General features: G+C 46.2%; 1 protein-coding gene across 23 annotated transcripts in view; it reads right to left on the bottom strand.

The window, feature by feature from the left end:
* NINL (ninein like) overlaps positions 1-22,770 on the bottom strand; it is a 136,312-nt gene that overhangs the window by 101,117 nt on the left and 12,425 nt on the right. For 5 of the 23 annotated variants that reach the window (XM_077951055.1, XM_028828088.2, XM_077951069.1 and 2 more), the window contains 2 exons: positions 19,027-19,221; positions 14,850-14,887 (listed from right to left, as the gene is read on the bottom strand). The exons of 15 other annotated variants lie outside the window; for them this stretch is intronic. The gene's annotated coding sequence lies outside the window, so the exon portion shown is untranslated. The remainder of the gene's footprint in view (positions 1-14,849; positions 14,888-19,026; positions 19,222-22,770) is intronic. 3 more of the 23 variants (XM_077951061.1, XM_077951070.1, XM_077951058.1) reach the window with 1 other exon arrangement.

Below are 22,770 nucleotides of genomic sequence, written 5' to 3'. Positions count from 1 at the left end.
CCAGGCCCCTTTGTGCTCCAAAATTCTCATTCTCTTGGGCCCAGCACAATGCCTCCTGGGCTCCCCTCACCGCTGAGCTCCACGAGTCCTGAGGGGGAAATCAGAGGACACCAAGCAGCCTGGTCTTGAACAGGGTGTTCTGGAGATGGCCATTACCTGAGCGTGCCAGATTATGGGCTGGCCCTGGGCACCCACGGCCACAGCTCCCACACCCAGCCTCACCCAGGCCTGACCCCAGCACCATGGCCACAGCTCCCACACCCAGCCTCACCCAGGCCTGACCCCAGCACCATGGCCACAGCTCCCACACCCAGCCTCACCCAGGCCTGACCCCGAGCACCCACGGCCACACCTCCCAAACCCAGACTCACCCAGGGCTGACCCCGAGCACCCACGGCCACACCTCCCAAACCCAGACTCTCCCAGGGCTGACCCCAGCACCATGGCCACAGCTCCCACACCCAGCCTCATCCAGGGCTGACCCCAGCACCATGGCCACAGCTCCCATACCCAGCCTCACCCAGGCCTGACCCCAGCACGATGGCCACAGCTCCCACACCCAGCCTCACCCAGGGCTGACCCCAGCACTCATGGCCACAGCTCCCACACCCAGCCTCACCCAGGCCTGACCCCGAGCACCCACGGCCACAGCTCCCACACCCAGACTCACCCAGGGCTGACCCCAGCACTCATGGCCACAGCTCCCACACCCAGCCTCATCCAGAATCCAAGCTCGCCCTGGACACTGTCTCTCTGGCCATTGCTCAGCATGGACCTGGCTCTTAATGAACCCTCCATCGAGGTCTGCTGAGTCTCACTTCCTCTCTCCCTCTCCTGCTCTGTGCTAGGAAAAAGGCAATGTGAGTTTTTCTTTTACATCCAAACAAAAGCTGGCCGCTCATCATGCATGAGTGGAAGCAAATCAGTTTCGTGGCCTGAGGTTGTGCAGCACACGGTGAGCAGGTAAGCAACCTTAGCGGGGAAGCCCACTCGGACCTCGGAGCCCCAGCACGCCCATTCAGCCGTCTGGGCCACTCTTTCCAACCAACTCCACAATGTCCCTAACGTGTTTTTAAAAAAATGTTTCCACACAGGAAAAGTCAAAAGTTAGGAAAATTGCAGAACTCCAGCTATAATATTTACAAGGTTCTAGCTAAGCTTGCCATACACATGTCTGCCAACATGCTTCTAAAAGAGGAAAACTTTTAGAGCCAAAAGAATGAAATAAAGTGGATCAGAAGTAAATTCAACACTGACAGGGCAGTGAAAAGAACACATGAAACACTTGGCATCTATTTATCAAAAGGAATTTGTCTCTCCAAACACTGGCTCACATCATGTTTACTTAAAGAAAAAAGGGGGTGGATACAGTGGCTCATGCCTGTAATCCCAGGACTTTGGGAGGCTGTGGTAGGAAGATCACTTGAGGCCAGGAGTTCAGGAACAGCCTGAGCAACATAGTAAGACTGTCTAGAAAACAGAAAAATTAGCCGGGCATGGTGGCATGCGCCTGTATTCCCACCTACTTGGGAGGCTGAGGTGGGAGGACCACTTGAGCCTGAGAGGTTAAGGCTGTGGTGACCCGTGACTGTACCACTGCATGATGAAGGGGGCCTGCCCCTCCACACCTGTGAGTATTTCTTGCAAGGTGGAGATGAGAGACTGAGAAAAGAAATAAGACACAGAGGAAAAGTGGGTCCAGGGACCAGGGCTCAGCAAGCGAGGACCTGCACGGGCACTGGTCTCTGAGTTCCCTCAGTATTTATTGATCACTATCTCTACTATCTCAGCGAGGGGGATGTGGCAGGACTATAGGGAGAGGGTCAGCAGGAAAACATGTGAGCAAAGGACTGTGTGTCACAAATAAGTTTAAGGAAAGGTGCTGCGCCTGGATGTGCACATAGGCCAGATTTGTGTTTGACTTTATACAAACATCTCAGTGCAGTAAAGAGCAGTACTGCTGCCAGCATGTCTCACCTCCAACCATAAGGCGGTTTTTTCCTATCTCAGTAAATAGAATGTATGATCGGATTTTATACTAGACATTCCATTCCCAGGGACGAGCAGGAGACAGATGCCTTCCTCTTATCTCAACTGCAAAGAGGCCTTCCTCTTTCACTAATCCTCCTCAGCACAGACCCTTTACGGGTGTCGGGCTGGGGAACGGTAAGTTCTTTCCCTTCCCACAAGGCCGTATCTCAGGTTTTCTCAGTGTGGGGAAACCTTGGACAATACCCAGGCTTTCTTGGGCAGAGGTCCCTGCAGCCTTCCGCAGTGCATTGTGTCCCTGGGTACTTGAGAATGGAGAATGGCGATGACTTTTACAAAGCATACTGCCTGCAAACACATTTTTAACAAAGCACATCCTGCACAGCCCTAAATCCATTAAACCTGGAGTCAACACAGCACGTGTTTCTGCGAGCACAGGGTTGGGGCTAGGGTTACAGATTAACAGCATCTCAAGGCAGAAGAGTGTTTCTTAGTTCAGATCAAAACAGAGTTTCTTATGTCTTCCTTTTTCTACACAGACACAGTAACAGTCTGATCTCTCTTTCTTTCCCCCACACATTCCAGCCTGGGCAACAAGGGTGAGACTGGGCAACAAGGGCGAGACTCTGTCTCAAATACATTTTAAAAAAAAGAAAAGAAAGAAAGAAAAGAATTATGAAACTGCCCCTAACAGATGTAGAAAAAAGAAGGTAGGGTGTTCAACAAAAATGGTCACTGAGGCAAGTGTCTCGATCAGCAGAGGTTTATTAAGCCAAGTCTGAGGACTCACCCAGGAAAAACACAAGCCAGTGAAGCATCTGTGACCTGTGCTTTTCCAAAGAGGATGCTGGGAACTTAGTGTGCGTGTGAGGTGGGGGCAGGCAGGAGGGAAACAAGGGCAGGGGCAGGGAGGCAAATGGTTATTCTTACGAGGCTCTAACACTGCTCAGCACCTGTATGTTTTATATCAGATAAGGTAAATGTTTGAAAAGAGGGAACGGAGGAGAGTCAAGCAGGAAGAGTGACCGATGCTGTCTTGTGCGTGTTCTGCACTTGGGAAGGTAAGCTTGTCATCAACATTGTCAGTGTGAGATTTAACAGAACTCAGTTTGAGGAGTGAAACTTGGCTTGCAGACCCAAGGTTACAATTGGCATGTACTGGTTTTATAGGAGATATGTATCCTGAAAGGTTTAGGAGCTAGCAAACGACGTCCTTGTGAGCAATTTGTGAGGGAGGCCATCGGGAGGTATACGTCCTTTTGCCATCCTGGGACTTGGCTTATGTCTAACACTAAGACCCAGGGTTGTGAAGTGACAGTTCTGTTTAGGGAAAAAGAATGGCAGTTGCATGACTCCATTCCCAGGCTTAACTCTCCCTTTGGCATAACTAGTCGGTGGGGTGGGGATGGGGAGGTACCAAAATTTCATTTTCTTTTACAGAAGCTGTTTCCCTTAAACCTTTTACCATTTTTGTTCTTCCAACTCAAGTTAAAAATCTACTAAAAGAGCTAGGCATGGTGGTGTGTGGCTGTAATCCCAGCTACATGGGAGGCTAAGGTGGGAAGACCATTTGAGCCCAGGAGTTCAAGACTAGCCTGAGCAACATAGCCAGACCCTCTCCACCACCAAAAGAACCCCGATAAACTAACCATATAAATAGGTTAAACCACTTGTCTAAAAGAGCTGTGAAAGAAAAAAATAAATCTACTTAAAAAAAAAAAAAAAAGTAACCTAATCCTCTGGATTTGTAAGGCCAATTGCATGTTTATCCTATTAATCAAACAGTGAAGTGGATTCCAGAGCTTTTGTTCCAAGCCATGCTGGCACTGTACAGACAGAGGCATGCTTGCCCACCCTTCTGTCTAAATCACGGAGGGGCCACAAGCCACCAGCATTTGGTCAGGCCCTCAAATCTGAAGTCAACTCAGTCAGGTCTAGACACACCCCCTTGCAAGACTGAGAGGTCCTGGAAAGAACCACATCCCGGGCTACATCCAAGAGAGAAAAACAGAGGTGCTGAGCAGGGACAGGAGAAGAAAGGAGACACAGAAAGTAATTCAGAGTAGCTCCAGGTGGCTCTTACAGCTTGGAGGACAAGTTTGGGAAGAGCTGAGCCTATCTGCGAAGGTCAGTAAACACACCGGGTTACTCAGGCCTCTCTGGAGAATCGGGGTCTGGCTAGAGTCAAAGAAAGGCTGAGTGAGACACCCAGGGAAAGCGCTGGTCTGGTGAAACACTCATGGAGCGGGGGTCTCAGCTCACCTTTTGCATCCCCACACAAGGGCACTGGTGCAGAGGCCTTGCTCACTGTGGCCCTCCACTCCAGACCCCACTATGCCTGGACGTTATTTCTCACCCTTGTTGGGTTTTGGGTTTTTTTTTTTTTTTTTTTTTTTTTTTGGAGATGGGGTCTTGCTATGTGGCCCAGACTGCTATTCACAGGTGCGATCATAGCTCAATGCAGCCTCACGCTCCTGTGCTCATGATCCTCCCACCTCAGCTGCCCAAGTAGGTGGGACTACAGGTACCTGCCACCATGTGCAGCTTACTGGAATCATAACTGGCCTCAGACACACTGTTACAAAAGAAATGTGTGATCTAAGGCAAAGGTTGGGAAGCTCGGTGGCTCATGCCTGTAACTGCAGCACTTTGGGATGTGGAGGCGGGCAGACTGCTTGAGCTCAGGAGTTTGAGACCAGCCTGAGCAACATGGTGAAACCCCATCTCTACCAAAAATACAAAAAACAATTAGACAGGTGTGGTGGCACATGCCTGTGGTCCCAGCTACCCGGGAGGCTGAGGTGGGAGAATTACTTGAGCCCAGAAAATGGGGTTGCAGTGACTTGAGACTCCAGCCTGGGTGACAGCATGAGACCCTGCCTCAAAAAAAAAAAAAAAAAAAAAAAAAAGAAAACGAAAACAAAAACAAAAATCCAAAGGTTGGGGAAATGGTATTTTAAACAGAGCCACTCCCTGGCCCCCGCCAGTGCTGAGGACACACACAATACTGGCCCCGGTGTTTCCACTTCTCTAACCAATGGCTTGTGGGCCACATTGAGAAAGATACTTTCTGATTTTCTTTAACATTAAAAACAATTTTAAGAAAAATTATCATCATTCCCATGGAAAAGGTATTTTCCTCCAATGTGTAACACAGATGCATAGTAGGCTGAAATAAATACAGTTAGGTTAGCATGAACACGTGTCACAAGTAAAGCCCAAATAAAATCTCATTCCTTTAAACATGCACACAATTATATGAACTTGAGTCGAAAAAGAGTGTCCTTCACGTGTCTTTCTCCCCAGGGAAGCTAAAGAGGAAGGAAAGAGCATCTCAGGTCAACAGGCACGATGGGAAGAGGTTCTGAAACAGTGGCCCATGGAGGTGACCCCGTTTCCTGCTCCCTGATCACTCTGCCCCACTCGGGCAGCAGGAGGATATTCTGCACTTGCTGCCTCCAGGAGGGAGACAGAGCAGAACACCACAAACTGGGAGGCTCTTCTTAGTGTCTGAGGTTCAGACGCTCAGTTCCCAGACAGCAGCCAACAGTTACAAATAATAAACATGCAAGCCTTCCAGGCAGCTATGGCTGGGCCTGGCAGGCAGGGCACAGATCAGGGCAGAAGGACAAGGCCTTCTAACCTAACCTGCAGGTAGATGTGGGGGAAGTGAGAGTGAATTCACTCTTTCAGGCAACATTTAGGAAGGGGCAGGAGCCCAGCCAAGGAAGGGCAGCGAGGTGTGTACAGGCAACAAGCAGCAGAAGCTAAACAAGGAGCCACACAGCAGGAGTGCTGCACTCTGCAGAGCACGGGGTCAGCAGAAAGGTCTGTGTACAGGGGACCCATGGGAACCAACGCCCAAAGACAGACAGAAGGACAGCCCAGTGAGTGCCAGAGTGGAAAGAACATGGAACACCTGCCAGGTAGAGACATAGCCCTGGGTGACCTCTGGATGGATAAAAATGAACTTTCTGCCACCTGGAAGGGTATGGGCTCATGGAGGAGAACACAGTGCATCTCAGACAACAGAATGGCAATCTGCACACTGGAGTTTCAGGATCACAATTTATACAACACCTATGGCTCTAGCCAGGCATGGTGACTCACGCCTGTAATCCCAGCACTTTGGGAGGCCAGAGTGGGTGGACTGCTTGAGACCCGGAGTTCAAGACCAGCCTGAGAAACACAGTGAGACTCCCATTCTTTACAAAAAAAAAAATTAGCTAGGTGTGGCGATGGGGGTCTGTAGTCCTAGCTATTCAGGAGGCTGAGGCAGGAGGATCACTTGGGCCCAGGAGGTCAAGGCTGAAGTAAGCTGTGATTGCACCTTTGCACTGCAGCTTGGGGGATAAAGCAAAACCATCTTAAAAACAAACAAACAACCTGTGTCTGGTAATTGCAGCATCAGGGACCCTGGGGAGCCCGCTTTGGCAGTATGTGCCACTCAGGTCTTTCATTCATATCATCATAGCTCCACAGGCCTGAATATCTTCATTGTGTGCCGATATATTTAAAACTAGAAAAAATATGTGCCCTGGGATGATATTTTTTTTCCTCTACAGAGCAATGGCCATCAGCACCCCTGTAACAACCTGAGTCGAGATCACAGGCTGAGATGAATACAAACAGTGTTTGGTTTCTGAGAAGGCCAGTTTGCTCCCAGTTCACTCCTGTTCCTAGGGAATAATCTTCCTCATGGTCCTGACCCAAAATGTAGGCAGTCTATCAGGCGTCTACCTTGGTGGGGCCTGGACATCAACTTGTGTCTACCCAACCCTGTGACACCGTCAGATGTGACTCTCAGGCACCTCTTCCGGAATGTACAGATAGGCCCCACAGCAGAGCCGCCCATGCCACACACACCTGCCGAGGCTCCTACCTCTTCCTACTCGCTATTTTGATGGATATAGCCAAATTGCTCTCCATAGAGGCTGTATCTATTTACACAATACATCATGGATAATGTTCCAGGTAGATAAATGAGAATTGTAACACATTTACTCTAAGTAAAATTTGTACTGAAAAATAAATACTCAAAAGTAAATGTACACAAATCATGAGCATATGGCTCAAAGAATACTTACAAAGAGAACACACTCATGTAACTACCATTCAGAACAAGAAAGACACATCAGGCCAGATGTGGTGGCTTCTGCCTGCAATCCCAGCACTTTGGGAGGCCAAGGTAGGAGGATCGCTTGAGTCCAGGAGTTTGAGACCAGCCTGGGCAACACAGTGAGGCCTCCGTCTCTATTTTCCCTGTTGCCCAGGCTGGTGTGCAATGGTGCAATCTCGGCTCACTACAACTTCCACCTCCCGGTTTCAAGCGATTCTCCTGCCTCAGCCTCCCAAGTAGGTAAGATTACAGGCATGCGCCACCACACTTGGGTAATTTTTGTATTTTTAGTAGAGACGGGGTTTCACCATGTTGGCCAGGCTGGTCTCGAACTCCTGACCTCAGGTGTTCCACCCACCTCGGCCTCCCAAAGTGCTGGGATTATAGGCATGAGACACCATGTCCAGCTTATTTTCAATTAAAAACAAAACAAAACAAAAACAGGCTGGACATGGTCCCTCATGCCTATAATCCCAACACTTTGGGATGCCAAGGCAAGGGGATTACTTGAGCCCAGAAGTTCAAGACCACCTTGGGCAAACATAGTGAGACTTCATTTCTACCAAAAAGCAAAAAATTAGCCAAGCGAGGTGGCAGATGCTTGTAGTACCAGATATTCAGGAGGGTGAGGTGGGACGACTGCTTGGGCCTAGCAGGTCAAGGCTACAGCGAGCCATGATTATGCCACTGCACTCCAGCCTGGGTGACAGAGCAAGACCCTGTCTCCAAGACCCTGTCTCAAAAAAAAAAAAAAAAAGTTTCATGTAACACAAAAAACTTTTATCTATTTAAAATCAAGGCCAGGTACAGTGGATCATGCCTGTAATCCTAGCACTTTGTGAAGCCAAAGTGGGAGGATCACTTGAGCCTACGAGTTTGAGACCAGCCTGGGCAATATAATGAAACCCTGTCTCTAAAGAAAAATACCAAAATTAGCCAGGCATGGTCGTGTGCAACTGTATTCCCAGCTACTTGGGAGACTGAGGTGGGAGGATCACTTGAGTCTGGGAGGTCAAGGTTGCAGTGAGCTATGATCATGTCACTGTACTCCAGTCTAGGCGATAGGGTGAGATTCTGTCTCTAAATAAATTAATTAGTAATTAAATAAAAAAAATTAGACAGGCATGGTGGTATGTGCCTATGATCCCAACTACTCAGGAGGTTGAGGTGGGAGGATCACTTGGGCCTAGGAGATCGAGGCTGCAGGGAGCTGAGATCGCACTTCAGCCTGGGTGATGGCGAGACTCTGTCTCATGCATGGATACATATACAAGGGCCAATAATCCTACCAAACTGACCTTTCCCCAAATACAAATGATAAACTTCGGATATAATACAGAACACAACTATTAAGGGCAGATACCTGAGAGCAACCCAAAACAGGAGGACTCTGGAAGGGAGCTATGGGCACCAGGGGAGTTTCCCACCTCCACAGCTCCCACTCGCAGCTGGAAGGAAGTAGGGAGTGATTGCTAACGGGTACAAGGTTTCTTTTGGGTGTGATGAAACTGTGTTGCACAACTCTGTGCGTGTATTTTATTGTACACTGAACTGCATACTTTAAACAGGTGAATTATATGGTATTTGAATTATATCTCAATTAAAGCCATTATTTTTGAAAAGTGGCTATAACCTCTACCATGCATACTGTAAACAAGCATACTGGAGAGATCATATTAATAGACTCCAAGAGGTACAGTATTGGTCAGGTGTGGTGGCTCACACCTGTAATCCTAGCACTTTGGGAGGCCGAGGCGGGCAGATCACTTGAGGCCAAGGGTCCGAGACCAGCCTGGCCGACATGGTGAAACCCTGTCTCTACTAAAAATACAAAAAAAAAAAAAAGGAGCCAGGTATGGTGGCATGTGTCTGTTATCACAGCTACTCGGGAGGCTGAAGCATAAGAATCACTTGAAGACAAGAGGCGGAGGCTGCAGTAAGCTGAGATCATGCCATTACACTATAACCTGGGTGAAAGAGCAAGACTCTATCCCAAAAACAAACAAAAAACAAAGATAAACTTGCTGAGTAGAATAGGCAGTAATTAAGCCTTCATTTATTTATTTATTTATTTGTTTTGAGACGGAGTCTTGCTCTGTAGCCCAGGCCGGAGTGCAGTGGTGTGATCTCAGCTCACTGCCACCTCTGTCTCCTGGATTCAAGTGATTCTCCTGCCTCAGCCTCCCAAGTAGCTGGGATGACACACACCCACCACCACATCGGCTAATTTTTTGTATTTTCAGTAGAGACGGGGTTTCGCCATGTTGGCCAGGCTAGTCTCAAACTCCTGACCTTAGGTGATTCGCCCACCTCAGCCTCCCAAAGTGCTGGCATGAGCCATCGCACCTGGCCCAACCCTTCATTTAATAATAATTTATTTAATCTCCTTGGAACTTATAATGATTTTTCAAATGGTCTTGTCTTCCCAATGAAACTGACCAAGGTAATTTGCAATGATGCCTTTTTCCTTCTTGACCAAATTTTCTGAGTATGAAGACTCATTCAAATACATTCCATTGTCCTCAACGTGCAGTCAGGTTGCTCCTTGCTCTTACGTTTTAATATTCTTACTCTCCAGCACCAAGGGACAAGAGGTCCTGGTTCCCTTCAGATTGTGTTTAGGCCAAGAGCAAGTAGGCAGGCAGAGGCACAGAGTATCTGAGAATAGGTATATTCTGAGAACTGCAAACACAGAGCAGTAAAAAGCAGAGACGGCCTGTCCCATTTCATACCCACAGCAACAGACACTTGCAGATTCAACTGTTCATTTCCCAATATCAAGCTGCAGAAGCGAGACACACGCTTGCACCTCCTGCTTTTCCCAGCCAGGTTGCTTTGCTTCCAAGATCTTGTGATATTCTCCAGAGTTTCACATGTTTTGTAACACTTTACTTTTCAGCAGTTACCTGTGAGCTTCAGTCTCAAGAGACTTACTTGCACAACTTTGCTCAACCTATGTGATTATCACGTGATGACCTGCACAGAGCCTAAAAATAGGGCCACGTAAGGTAAGGTATCTGCTCACCCAGAAAGCCTCCTTCCTGTAAATGAAGCCGTCATTGGCTTGGGATGAGGCAGTGTGCTCAGCTGGAGGAGCAGAGGAAGGCCTTTTTCTTTTTTCTTTGAGATGGAGTCTCGCTCTGTCGCCAGGCTGGAGTGCAGTGGTGTGATCTCGGCTCACTGCAACCTCCACCTCCCGGGTTCAAGTGATTCTCCTGCCCCAGCCTCCCAAATAGCTGGGACTGCAGGTGTGTGCCGCCACACCCAGCTAATTTTTGTATTTTTATTAGAGATGGGGTTTCACCATGTTGGCCAGAATGGTCTAGATTTCTTGACCTCGTAATCTTCCCGCCTTGGCCTCCCAAAGTGCTGGGATTACAGGTATGAGCCACCACACCCAGCCAGGAAGGTCCATTTCATCTTCCATCTGCTTGGTCACCACTAATCCATTTTCTATCTTGCCAGGTGTTTTGTTTTGGTTTTGAGACAGAATCTTATAGTCTGTCACCCAGGCTGGAGTGCAGTAGCCCGATCACAGCTAATTGCAGCCTCGAACTCCTGAGCTCAAGCGATCCTCCTGATGCAGCCTCCCAAGCAGCTGCGACAACAGGCACATACCACCACGCCCGATTAATTTTTTTTTTTCATTTCTTGTAAAGATGGGATCTCACTGTGTTGCCCATGTTGGTCTCAAACTCCTGGCCTCACGCAATCTTCCCCCTTTAGGCTCCCAAATTGTTGGGATTACAGGCGTGAGCCAGCATGCCTGGCCTTGCATGGTGCTTTGATGCCAATGGTTTACACTGATTGACTGATTGATTGATTGAAACAGGGTCTTGCTCTGTCAACCAGGCTGGAGTGTAGTGGTGTGAACATGACTCACCACAGCCTCAACCTCCTGGGCTCAAGCGATCTTCCACCTCAGACTCCTAAGTAGCTGGGACTACAGCCATGTGTCACAATACTCAGCTACTTTTTAAAATTTTTATAGACAGGTCTCGCCTTGTTGCCCAGGCTGGTCTCCAACTCTTGGTCTCAGGCAATTCTTCACCTTAGCCTCCCAAAGTGCTGGGATTACAGATATAAGCCACCACGCCTGGCCTATTAAATACTGTTTAATGCCTATGTATGTAATTGACAGAAGTTGGTCTGAGACTCCCTTTCATCAAAACCAGAGAGCAAGGTTATAATGAGGGGGAGCACTACCTTTCATTCATTTCCAACTTCCTACGTGGCTAATCTCCTCTAACAAAAGGAACCTAAAATTTGTAAATGATCAAACTGGCTGAGGTCAGTAAGCACACGTTATCCTAGAAGTCAGGTGGCCCTAATATATCAGTGCTGCGATGAGCACAGGCCTGGAGCCCAGCAGCCCTGAGTGCTGCATCAGCCGGTAACCGCCTCACTCGAGTTTCTGTCACCTCCTCAGGATCTTCAAGGAGTGGGTGGAAGATCTCTTTTTCTCCAGGAATTTATAGCCCCCTGTACCTTTGCTGGTTTGGGGGGATCTCTCTCATAGAGTTTAATGTCTCCTTGCAAGGTATTCACTGTCTCCTCTCTCTAACCATGACCCCTCAAAGGAACCTAAGAGCCCTACGATGAAAGACAAGGAAGGAGGCAGGATCTGAGGGCTCTGAGAAGTAAATGACAACAACAACAACAAAGACAGTAAAAATATCTTTCACAAATTAAGGTGAAAGAAAGACATTCTCAGATGAAGAAAAACCAAGAAAATTTGCCACCAACAGACCTGTTCTAAAAGAAACGCTAAACAAAGATCTTCAGATAGAAGGGAAGTAATACCAGAGGGAAAACTGGAGTTTCAGGAATAAAGGAACAGCACCAGAAATGACAAAGAGCAGGCCAGGCATGGTGGCTCAAGCCTGTAATTCCAGCACTTTGGGAGGCTGAAGCAGGTGGATCACGAGGTCAGGAGATCGAGACTATCCTGGCTAACACAGTGAAATCCCATCTCTACTAAAAATACAAAAAATTAGCCCGGCGTGGTAGCAGGCACCTGTAGTCCCAGCTACTTGGGAGGCTGAGGCAGGAGAATGGCCTGAACCTGGGAGGCGGAGCTTGAAGTGAGCCGAGATGGCGCCACTGCACTCCAGACTCGGTGATAGAGCAAGACTCCATCTCAAAATGACAAAGAGCTATATAAATAGACTATTTTCCTCTTCTTATGCTAGCTGAAGGCAAAATTTGTAACACTGAAGCAATTTTCAACACACATAGATCTACAACATAATGTGGTGGGTAAAGGAACTTGTATGGTAGTATGGTTTCTACATTCCACTTCAAGTGGCACAATATTATTTCTAAGTAAACAAAGTTAAATATGAATACTATAATCCCTGCAGTCACCACTAAAATACCTATACAAAGATATATAGTCTAAACCTCAATAAACTGATTAAATGGAATACCGAGAAACATTCAAGAAATCCCAGAAAGAGAGAGAAATAAAACCTAATGAACAAAAAGAAAATAACAAAATGATACATCTATATTCAAACATATTAATAGTTACATTAAGTATAAATGGTCTAAACACACCAATTAAAGAGAAGGACTATCAGATTGAATGTTCTTTAAAACAGACCCAAATATATGCTACCTACAAGAAATCTTCTTCAAATACAAGTAGAAGGATGGAGAAAATATACCACGCAAATTATATTTTTTAATGTGAGATAGCCAAATTAATAGGAAAAGAGAGCGACTATGGAGTAAAGAAAATTACCAGAAATAAAGCACGACATTAAATAATGATTTTTATAAGTCCATTTGCCAAGAAGACACAGAAATCCTAAATGTATACTTGTCCTTAGTGTCAAGAAATGAAAAAAGAGAAGAAGGAGAAGAAGAAACAAATAATTAGACCAACAAAATACATAAAGCAAAAATGGACAGAACTGGCTGGGTGTGGTGGCTCACGCCTGTAATTCCAGCTCTTTGGGAGACCAAGGCAAGAGGATTGCTTGAACCCAGGAGAACAATCTGGGCAACAAAGCAAGACCTCATCTCTACAAAAAAATCAAAATATTAGCCTGTCATGGTAGCTGGGTATGGTGGCATATACCTGTGGTCTCAGCTACTTGGGAGGCTGAGGTGGCTTTTCCTTCTTCTTTTTTTTGGAGACAGAGTCTTGCTCTGTCACCCAGGCTGGAGTGCAGCTGTGCAATATCAGCTCACTGCAACCTCTGCCTCCTAGGTTCAAGCAATTCTCCTGCCTCAGCCTCCCAAGTAGCTAAAGGTGCATGCTACCACGCCCAGCTAATTTTTTTTTTTTTTTTTTTTTTTTTTTTGGAGACAGAGTTTTGCTCTTTTTGCCCAGGCTGGAGTGCAATGGCACGATCTCAGCTCACTGCAACCTCTGCCTCCTGGGTTCAACCCATTCTCCTGCCTCAGCCTCCTGTGTAGCTGAGATTACAGGTACTTGCCACCAGGCCCAACTAATTTTTGTATTTTTAGTAGAGACAGGGTTTCACCATGTTGGTCAGGCTGGTCTTGTGTCCTGACCTCAGGTGATCTGTCCGCCTCAGCCTCCCAAAGTGCAGGGATTACAGGCGTGAGCCACTGCACCTGTCCAATTTTTGTATTTTTAGTAGACATGGGGTTTCACCATGTCGGCCAGGCTGGTCTTGAACTCCTGACCTCAAGTGACCCACCCGCCTCAGCCTCCCAAAGTTCTGGGATTACAGGTGTAAGCCACTGCCCCATTTCTGTTCTAACATGTAAAGAACTTGAAAGGTGCCATTTAAGTCCTCCTCACAATTAAAAAAAAAAAAAAGAGCTGAATGAAATAAAACTTCTCATATCCATCAGAGAATGAGGTCACAAGGTAAACTCCTACCTAAAAACTGAAGAGATAGCGGGCAAATACAGAGATCACAGTTTTACTGAAGCAAAAGCCAGGTAAGCCATAATTGGTAGAAACACATGGCAACTGATGATTGCTGGAAGCTGATTATAGACAAGTATGAGTTCAAAAATCCTGAGGCCCAATCTTTCAGGGTAGGGGCAGGAAGTAACATACTTTCATAAGTTTTGTTATATCTTCAAAAGCCTCACCAGATGCTCATGATGAAGACTGGAGGAAAAAATAAATCCCCCACTCTTCGGACAAGGGGAGAGAAAAAAAAAATAACCATTTTGAAATGCACTCAAAGAAAAGTAATCATTTTGAAAAATGCCCAGAACATTCTGTTTTCCATAACAAAGGCCTTCCATCAAGGAAAACTACTTTATCAGAACCTTGTCTGGCCAAGGGAAAGGAAACCTTGAAAAATGAAACCTCCAGTAGCTTTCTGGATAACTTAATGGGGTGGGTGGGTCAGGGGAGGAAGACAGAAAGAGGGAAGAGGAGGAGGAGGGAGAGGGAAGAGAGGCAGGGAGGGAGGGAGGAAGACAGGCAGGGAGGCAAAGAAACTTCTAAAGTTCACAGTCCAGGGACTCAGATTTACTAAAAACCTGAGACTGAATCATAGGATTACAGGACATTTTCCTTCCCCAATACCTTACCACCACATCAACAGGGCTGTAGTATAATCACATGAATTACAATGGAGGGGCAAGATAAAGACTCCACTTGTAATGGTTAATTTTAGGTGTCAACTTGACTGAATTAAGAAATATCCAGAAACCCGCTAGAGCATTATTTTTGGGTATGTCTGTGAAGGTGTTTCCAGGGCAGATTAGCAAGGGAGTCTGAGTGGACAAGGTGGGGAAGACTTACCCTCAACGTGGGCAGGCACCGTCTAATCTGCTGGGGGCCTAGAGAGAACAAAAATAGAGAAAAGGCAAAGCTATCTATTGAGCTGCCGTGCACTCTTCGTCTCCTGCCCTGGGACAACAACTCCAGACTCCCAGTATTTGGACTCCAGGACTTACACTGGCGGCCCCCCGAGGCTCTCCGAGCTTTGGCTTCAAATTGAGTTACACCATTGGTTTCCCTGGCTCTGAGGCCTTCAGACCTGGCCTCAGCCATGCTATTAGCATCCTCGGACCTCCGGCTGGCAGCCAGCTGGGCACTGGACGTCTCAGCCTCCATAGTCACATGAGCCAGTTCTCCTAACACATCCCTTCTCACACACCTATTATCCATAGATACACAGACAGATACCCTGTTGGTCTGTCTGGAGAACCCTCATACACCACTTAAGAGGGAGTTTCTAGAAAAACCCAAAGACAGTTGGGAAACAAAAATGGACACAGGAGGAATGTGAAGCCTCTGCCAGCTACAGCTACAGCAAACATTAAACACGGCCTAACTGCCCGCCAGAGAAACACAAAACCTCACACTAAAGATCCATTTACTTAAGTTCCTATAGCCCAATCAATATATCATGTCCAGCTTTCAACAAACAATTATAAGATATATTAAAGTCAAGAAAAAAAAAGTCTGAATACACAAGGCAAGCATCAGAACCCACCTCAGATCTGACAAAGATTTTGCAATTATCAGACTGAGACTTTCAGATAACTATGATTAACATTCTAGGGGCTGTAATGGGAAAAAGTGGACAACATACAAAAAGATGAGTAAGGTTCATAAAAATATGCAAACTCTGAGAAAGAATCAGAAGAAAATGCTAGAGATCAAAAACATTGTAACAGGCCTGGCATGGTAGCTCATGCCTGTAATCCCAGTGCTTTGGGAGGCCCAAGGCAGGAGGCTTGCTGGAGCCCAGGAGTTTGAGGCTGCAGTGAGCTATTATTATACCACTGCACTCCAACCTAGGTGACACAGCAAGACCCATCTCTAAAAAATACAAACAACAACAACCAAAAACATGAAAACAAAGCCAACACAATTGTAACAGAAATGAAGAATGCTGGCTAGGTGCAGTGGCTCACACTTGTAATCCTACCACTTTGGGAGGTTGAGGCAAGAGGGTCACTTGAGGCCAGGAGTTTGAGACCAGCCTGGGCAACACAGTGAGACAAAAAAAATCTAAAAATCAGCCAGGCATGGTGGTGCATACCTACAGTCCCAGGAGTTTGAGGCTGCAGTGAACTATGACCTCACCACTACACTCCAACCTGGGCAGCAGAGTGAGACCCTGTCTTGAAAAAAATTTTTTTTAAAAGAATACCTTTGATGGGCTCATCAGTAGACTGCTTATGGTAGAGGAAAGAATCAACAAGCTTGAAAATATTTCAATAGAAATTTCACAAACTGAAAAGCAGAGAGAACAAAGAATAGGGGTGGTGGAGTAGGGGAAAAACAGAATCTTCAACAGCTATGAGACAATTATCAAAGGTATAACACGTGCATAATGGGAACATTAGAAGTAGAAAGACAGGGAGAAGCAGAAGAAATGTTTGAAGCAATAATGGCTGAGAATTTCCCCACACCATAGACTCAGGAAGCTCAGAGAGCACCACACAGGATGATACCAAAAAATTGATGCCGAGGCCTATCATATTCCAATTGGAGAAAACCAAAACAAAGACCTAGGCCTATCATATTCAAACTGCAGGAACCCAAACAAAGAGAAATCCTGAAAGAAGCCAGAAGAAAAAAGAAATCTTAGGAGCAAAGTTAAGTATTACATCAGACTTCTCAGATACCATGAAGCCAAGAAAAAGATATTCTATATTTTGGGCCATAAAACATGTACCAATACATTCAAAAGAATAGAAACAAAATAAAATATGCTATCAGACCATAATAAAATTAAATCAGAATTCAGTAACAGAAAGATGCAACTGAAAATCTCCATACACTTGAAAACTAACACATTTCTCAATAATCCATGGGTCAAAGACGACATTGCAAGAAAAAAATTTAAATATATTAAACTGAATGAAATGAAAATGCAACATACAAAAATCTGTGGGATACAAATAAAGCAGTTCGCAGAGGAAAATTTATTATTAAATGCTTATATTAGAAAAGAAGGGCTCAAATCAATAATCTCAGCTCAAGTAACTAGAAAAAAAAAGAGCAAAATAAACTGAAGCAAGCAGAAGAATGAAAATAACAGGGGAAATCAATAAAACTGAATGCAGAAAAGTAATAGAAAAAAAAAATCAATAAAACCCAAAACTGATTTTTGAAGTTCAATAAAATTGATAAACCTCTAGCAAAACTAATGAAGGGAAAAAAAGAGAAGTCACAAATTTTCATTTGTCAGATCTCCAAAAAAAAAAAAAAAGACGGCCGGGCGCGGTGGCTCACGCCTGTAATCCCAGCACTTTAGGAGGCCGAGGTGGGCGGATCACGAGGTCAGGAGATTGTGACCATCCTGGCTAACACGGTGAAACCCCGTCTCTACTAAAAAATACGAAAACACTAGCCAGGCGAGGTGGCGGACGCCTGTAGTCCCAGCTACTCAGGAGGCTGAGGCAGCAGAATGGCGTAAACCCGGGAGGCAGAGCTTGCAGTGAGCTGAGATCCGGCCACTGCACTCCAGCCTGGGCGACAGAGTGAGACTCTGTCTCAAAAAAAAAAAAAAAAAAATGCCATTATTGTCAATAAAAGAGAGAATTGTTCTTTACAGATTCTGTAGACACAATAGGATAATAAAGGAATACTATAAACTCCACACACATAAATTCAACAGTTTAGATTAAAACGATCAATTTCTTTCTTACTTTTTTTTTAAAGACAGGGTCTCACTATGTCACCTAGTCTGGAAGAGTAGTGGCATGATCATGGCTTATAGCAGCCTCAACCTCCTCAGTTCCAGTGATCCTCCTACCTCAGCCTCCTGAGTAGCTGTGACTACAGTCACAGGCCACCACGCCTGGCTTATTTTTTAAATTTTTTGTAGAGACAGCATCTCGCTATGTTTCCCAGACTGGTTTCAAACTCCTGTGCTTGAGTGATCCTGCCGCCTCAGCCTCCCAAAGTTCTGGGATTACAGGAGTTAACCACCACACCCTGCCACCAATTTCTTAAAAATCACAATCAGAACTTTCCCAAGATGAAACGGATGATCTGAATAGCAGCCCTGAAATTGAAGAAAGAAATTGAATTTAGAATTGAGTGTGGTGGCTCCTCCCTATAATCCCAGTGCTTTGGGAGGCTGAGGAAGGAGGATCACTGGAGGCCAGGAGTTTGAGACCAGCCTGGGCAACATGTTGAGACCCCTCCCTGTCTCTATAGAATAATTTTTTTTTTTTTTTTTTCTGCTGGGTGTAGTGGCTCACGCCTGTAATCCCAGCACTTTGGAAGGCCCAGGTGGGCAGATCACTTGAGGTCAGGGGTTCGAGACCAGCCTGGCCAACATGGTGAAACCCCATTTCTACCAAAAAAATATTAGCCAGGCATGGTGGTGCATGCCTGTAATCCCAGCTACTAGGGGGGCTGAGACGGGAGAATCACTTGAACCTGGGAGGCAGAGGTTGCAGTGAGCCAGGATGGCACCATTATACGCCAGCCTGGGTGACAGAGTGAGACTCTGTCTCAAAAAAAAGAAAAAATTAAATTAGAAATTATATAAATTGGCTGGGCGCGGTGGCTCAAGCCTGTAATCCCAGCACTTTGGGAGGCCGAGACGGGCGGATCACGAGGTCAGGAAATCGAGACCATCCTGGCTAACAGGGTGAAACCCCGTCTCTACTAAAAAATACAAAAAGCTAGCCGGGCGAGGTGGCGGACGCCTGTAGTCTCAGCTACTCAGGAGGCTGAGGCAGGAGAATGGCGTGAACCCGGGAGGCGGAGCTTGCAGTGAGCTGAGATCCCGCCACTGCACTCCAGCCTGGGCGACAGAGCGAGACTCCGTCTCAAAAAAAAAAAAAAAAAAAAAGAAATTATATAAATTAAATTAGTAATAGAAAGATACAACAGGAAAATCTCCATACACTTGAAAACCAAATAAGTTTGAATAACTTATCCTGCTGCAGGGGTATACATGCTAAGGAGTTTATACCTGTTTTTATTAAACAAGATAATTTACATTTACCTGGGAGGATCTGTGATAATGCTTCCCAAGGGAGCTCCACAGTGCTGGGTCGGAGCAGCAGCGGGGTGGGATGCTGGTGCAGAAGCCACTGCGTGCCTGCAGCTCTTCCACAGCAGCCAGCAGCCCGCGTCTCAGAGCCCGGAGGGCAAGACAGCGATGAACGGAAGTGAGCAGGTCACCCCCTCCTGGGAGGCCCTGCAGGAGGCAGGAGAGATGTGGGCGCAGATATGTTCTGAGCGACACCTGAGAGGCCGAGGACTGGTAACCCAGATTCCCTCTGAGGTAGAAGGCACGGCCTGGTGCGGAGCAAGCATGGAGGCGGGGGAAGCAGCCACAGGAAGAGCAGTCCCTCCTGAATGCAGCAGGGCCACAACTGAGCCCCACTACCCTTGTCACTATGGAAATGTCACGACTGTCATGGAACCACCCAGAGCTTTTTCAGGAGCCTCGCTGGCATATCTGATTCTCCATCAAAGCTAGGTACTGCAGCCGGGCACAGTGGCTCACACTTGTAATCCCAGCACTTTGGGAGGCCAAGGTAGGAGGATCACTTAGAAGATGGAGGCCAGCCTGGCGAAACCCTGTCTCCACTAAAAAAATAAAAAAAAAAAAAAAATTAGCTGGGTATGGTGGGCGCCTGTAGTCCCAGCTACTTGGGAGGCTGAGGCAGGAGAATCATTTTAATGCAGGAGGCAGAGGTTGCAGTGAGCTGAGATTGGGCCATTGCATTCCAGCCTGGGTGACAGAGCAAAACTCTGTCTCAAAACAAAAGCTAGGAATTACAGAGAAGAATTCATATAGACACCGATATGGTTTGGGTCTGTGTCCTTGACCAAATCTCACGTTCAACTGTAATCCTCAATGCCGGAGGTGGGGCCTGGTGGGAGGCAACTGGATTGTGGGGGCGGTTTCTCATGGGTAAGCACCATTCCCCTGGTGCTGTTGTCAGGATAGTGAGTTCTCGTGAGATATGGTTGTTTAAAGGGGTGTGGCACCTCCTCGCTTGCTCTCTGGTGCTCCTGCTCCCACTGTGTGAGCCACCTCACTCCCCCTTCGCCTTCTGCCATGATTGGAAGCTCCCTGAGGCCTCCCCAGCAGCAGAAGCTGCTATGCTTCCTATATAGCTTGCAGAAACCTGAGCCAATTAAACCTCTCTTCTTTATAAATTACCCAGTCTAAGGTATTTATTCATAGCAGTGCGAGAACGAACTAATACACACACTTTTTTTTTTTTTTCCTTTTCCAAAATGTCAGAGATCCTGGGCAAGTAGATGTTTGTTTGTTTGTTTATTTGAAAAGAAGTCTCACTCTGTCACACAGGCTGGAGTGCAGTGGCGCAATCTCAGCTCACTGCAACCTCCACCTCCCAGGCTCATGCGATTCTCCTCCTCAGCCTCCCAAGTAGCTAGGACTGCAGACATGTGCCACCATGCCTGGCTAATTTTTGTATTTTATCTTGTCCAGGCTGGTCTCGAACTCCTGGCCTCAAGTGATCCATCCACCTCGGCCTCCCAAAGTGCTGGGATTACAGGTGTGAGCCACCACGCCCAGCCAAATTCTGGGCAAGTAGATGTTATTATTCTGAAAAAACACTGATGACTGCTCTGTAAGTAGGTATTGTTACCATGAAAGCTCCCCGTTTTCACTCATTAATGAGTAAGCCCCGGCGGCTGGTTGGGTGAGGATGCCACGGCTTGCTATGACTATGATGTCTTTACTCCTATAAGAACCATGTCAAAATATCCAGAAAAAGGAAGGCTGATCATGTAAGGGCATAATCTTGCTTTTCATTATAATAAGCATGTTTCATAAGCACAGTACTGCTCATCATTAAGTAAATATAAATTAAAACAACTTAAGAAAGGGTTTCCCTCCCTTTTTCACCAGGGGCAAGATGAGATGACTCCATGTGTCTGGCACGCCAGGGTCAAGGAGAGGGCATGTGTGAGCCTGGCCAGCCCAGACCCTCCAGCAGTCCTCGAAGGAGCCTGCTGGGAGGTTCTGATAAGAGAACTCAGTGCACACCTGCCCCAGCAGCAGCCTGAGTACTCAGTGACGGGACTGCAGGGAGGAAGGAAGGTGGAGACATTTCAGTCCAGAGAGAAGGGAAACAGGAAGACTCGGAAACTCTTCATGGAATGCTCTTTAAAAGTTGCTTTAGGCTGGACGTGGTGGCTCACGCCTGTAATCCCAGCACTTTGGGAGGTTGAGGCGGGTGGATCACTTGAGGTCAGGAGTTTCAGACCAGCGTGGCCAACATGGTGAAACTCCGTCTCTACTAAAAATACAAAATTAGCCGGTCTTGGTGGCACACGCCTGTAATCCCAGTTACTCAGGAGGCTGAGGCAGGAGAATCACTTGAACCCTGGGAGGCAAAGGTTGCAGTGAACCAAGATCACGCCACTGCACTCCAGCCTGGTCAACAGATTAAGACTCTGTCTCAAAAAAAAAAAAAAAAAAAAAAAAAAAAAAAAAAAAAAGTTGCCTTAGCTCAGCAAAAAATCAAAATCCTAACAAAAGGGAAACACAGAACATCACGGTATATATTTTCAACAGCACTGAAGCTAACAGGCCATGTACTGTGTCAACATGCAAACACCTGTCTATAAAAACACTAATCAAGAGAACTCAGCAGAAGCCTAGCACACACAGCTTTCAACTCTGCAGAATGCACATGCAGACACCGGAGGACATGAGGGCAGAACCTGCAGGGTCACCACAGGGTCTTAGTAATACAGTCTGTTCCTTTAAGTTGCCTAAGTTTATACTTGTTTGAAGTATTTGCACATTTTGCCATTCTGAGTAGTTTGTTGTTTTTTTTTTTTAAATGAGAAAATTGTTGCAATTTATTTTTGTTTCAGTCAAGTGACCTTAAAGGTTGAGGGGATAAAAAAGGACCCCAGGAGATTTTAACACTCACTCCCTGGGAGTGCAGTCCTGGGGACCACTCTCTGAGCTGTCAGAGCCGCTGGAGAGGTGTCTACCACTGACCCCTCACTAGGGTGCTTGCTTTTGTAATTATCTTTTGATGATACAAAAAACATATTTCTTGAGTGCTCATCATGTACTGGACACATTCCTAAGCACTTTGGAATTTATCCTTTTGAAGGAGGGACTATTATTACCCATTTTCCAGGTGAGGAAATTGAGCCACAGAAGAAGCTATGCAATTTGCCCAAGGTCACAGATCTGGTAAGTGAACTCACAGTGAGTTATAACTCCAGAGTTGGAACACAAACCTTTACATACTGCCCCATACCTACTAACAGCACACAAGCATATAAGACAGTTTAAAATAGTTTTCTAGAAGTTTTTCCATGAAATAAGTACAGGAATTTGATATCCAAAATACACGGAAAATGTCCCTTCCAGCTCTAAATCAACCTGAAAAGTCCTAGTGTCATGTAAGAATTTGTATTAGTAAACTGAATTATAAGGAAAGAGTATTAATTTGCTTCCTCCCCAGAACAAAAAAGCAATACTTCAACCAAACATTCCATGTCCCGATCCATTCTATCCATCTGTTATAAAACTGAGACACTTTCTCTTCCCCAGAACCTGGGTGTAACCTTTCTAGTTTCATGTTGACTATAAAGAAATAAAAGAATAGGCCAGGCGCGGTGTCTCACGCCTGTAATCCCAGCACTTTGGGAGACCGAGGCGGGCAGATTACCTGAGGTCTGAAGTTCCAGACCAGCCTGGCCAACATGGTGAAGCCCTGTCCCTACTAAAAATACAAAAATT

Source organism: Macaca mulatta, chromosome 10 (assembly GCF_049350105.2).
Source record: "Macaca mulatta isolate MMU2019108-1 chromosome 10, T2T-MMU8v2.0, whole genome shotgun sequence".
Classification (NCBI taxonomy): domain Eukaryota; kingdom Metazoa; phylum Chordata; class Mammalia; order Primates; family Cercopithecidae; genus Macaca; species Macaca mulatta.
The sequence above is the reverse complement of the archived record's forward strand: the minus strand, read 5'-3'. Positions and strand labels throughout refer to the sequence as shown.